Here is a 2,595-nt window from a genome sequence, read left to right as displayed (position 1 = left end):
ATAAATGAATTGCAAAATAGTCAAAGTCAGAAGTGATCATGGTGGCAAATTTGAAAATAGATATTTTGAAAATCTTTTTGATTCAAATGGTATTTCCCATGATTTCTTCTATCCTGGAACTCCACAAAAATTGGAGTTGTAGAAAGGAAGAATATGACCCTACAATAAATGGCCTGCACCATGATCCAAGAAACCGATATGGTTAAGCATTTATGGGTAGAAGCAGTTAACACAACTTGTTATATTTAGAACATGATTTCAATTAGACCTATTTTGGGTAAGACTCCCTATGAATTGTGGAAGAGAAGAAAGCCCAGCATTTCTTACTTTCACCCTTTTGGTTGTGAATGCTTTATGTTGAACACTAAAGAGAATCTTAGCAAGTTTGATTCTAAAGCACATAAGTGTTTATTATTAGGATATTCTAAACACTCTAAAGGTTGCAGAATCTTTAACATTGAAACATTAATTGTTGAAGAATCAGTTCATGTTAGATTCAATGATAAGCTTGACCCTGAAAAGTCAAAGCTAGTTGAGAAATTTGCAGATTTGAAAATCAATCTTTAAAAATCCAAGGATAATGATTCTAGAGAAAAAGACTCAGTAGGAAAAGCTAAGGAAACTGAAGCAAATGACTCAGAAGCGACTCAATCAAAAGATGTCGTTGGTCCAACTCATCAAAAGAAGAGTAGACCAACAACTTCTTATTCTGAATAATTGATTCTGGGAGATAAAGATGCAACAGTCAGAACTAGATCTTCATTCAAACCTTTTGAAGAGACTCTTCTGGGTTTGGTATCTTTGGTAGAGCCCATATTTATTGATGAAGCTCTTCTAGATAATGAATGGTTTCTGGCTATGCAAGAAGAACTGAATTAATTCACCAGGAATGTCGTCTAGGATCTTGTTCAGAAACCAAAAGGCTTCCATGTTGTTGGAACTAGATGGGTCTTTAGAAACAAGCTCAATGAGAATGGTGAAGTTGTCAAAAATAAGGCTCGACTGGTAGCACAAGGTTATAGTCAGCAAGAAGGTATAGACTATAAAGAAACCTTTGCTCCAGTTTCCAAGTTAGAGTTTATTCATCTTTTAATTTCGTTTCCAGTCAATCATAACATCATCCTTTATCAGATTGATGTTAAGAGCACACTCTTAAATGGATAAATTTCTGAAGAAGTATATGTGCACCAACCTCTTGGTTTTGAAAGCTCTCAAAATCCTGACTTTGTTTTTAAACTGAAAAATTTCGTATATGGTCTGAAACAAGCTCACAGAGCATGGTATGATAGACTAAGTAACTTCCTTTTGGAAAATAATTTTACTAGAGGGAAAATGGAAACAACTATCTTTTTCAAAACCTTTAAGAATAATATTCTGGTTATGCAAATTTATGTTGATGATATTATTTTTGGTTCTGCTAATGCTTCATTGTGCAAGGATTTTGCTAAGTCAATCCAAGCATAATTTGAAATGAATATGATGGGAGAACTCAAGTTCTTTCTGGGAATTCAGATTGATCAATGTTCAGAAGGAATATACATTCATCAGAATAAATATACAAAGGAACTTCTGAATAAGTTCAACTTGTCAGAATGCAAGCAAGCAAAAACTTAAATGCATCCTGCATTCTGGAGAAAGAAGAGATAAGCAATAAGGTAGGTAAAAAGCTATTCAGAGGTATGATAGGCTCTTTCCTTTACCTAACAGCTTCTAGACCTAATATTTTATTCAGTGTCTATTTATGTGTTCGCTTCCAATCATATCCTAGGGAGACTCACTTAACTGTTGTTAAGAGATTCTTTAGCTATCTGAAAGGTACTACTAACCCTAGTTTGTTTGATTGAAAATCAAGTGAATACAAATTAGTAGGATATTATGATGTTGACTATGCTGGATATAAAATAGAAAGGAAAAGTACTTTTGGAAGTTGTAAATTTCTGGGAGACAATCTGATCTCATGGTCCAGCAAGAGACAGTCAACAATTGCGCTTTCAACAACCGAAGCTAAATATAATGCAGCTTCTAAATGCAGCACTCAGATACTCTGGATGAAGAGTCATCTGGAAGATTATCAGATATTCGAGAGTAACATTCCTATTCTCTATAATAATACTTCTGCTATCTGTTTATCTAAGAATCCTATCTTGAATTCTAGGGCTAACCATATTGAAATTAAACAACATTTTTTTACGTGAATATGTTCAGAAGGGTATTTTCACCTAAAATTTGTTGATATAGATCATCAATGAGCTGATATCTTTACAAACCCCCTTGATGAATATAGATTCGTCTTCATTTTGAAAAACTTATTTATGGATTTATGTCCAGAATGAAAAGATGTATTTCAGAATGTTTAAGTCTTTAGAACTCTAGATTAGATTCTGAGAATTTATTTGTTGACTCTAAGACATGAGCTTTCTGAAGTGAGGAAGTATCATGAATCATAAAGGTTCTGATCAGAAGTAATCTTATCGATTTGTCTTTGTGATTCTGAGCAGTCATTGCATTAAATGGTGTTCATATTGTTTGATATCATGTGGTTCTAAGGGGTGAAAATTGTCCCACTTTTTGAGCATGTGTGATGATAGTGTGACA

This window comes from Lathyrus oleraceus, chromosome 6 (assembly GCF_024323335.1).
Source record: "Lathyrus oleraceus cultivar Zhongwan6 chromosome 6, CAAS_Psat_ZW6_1.0, whole genome shotgun sequence".
NCBI lineage: Eukaryota > Viridiplantae > Streptophyta > Magnoliopsida > Fabales > Fabaceae > Lathyrus > Lathyrus oleraceus.
This window is presented reverse-complemented; position numbering follows the sequence as displayed.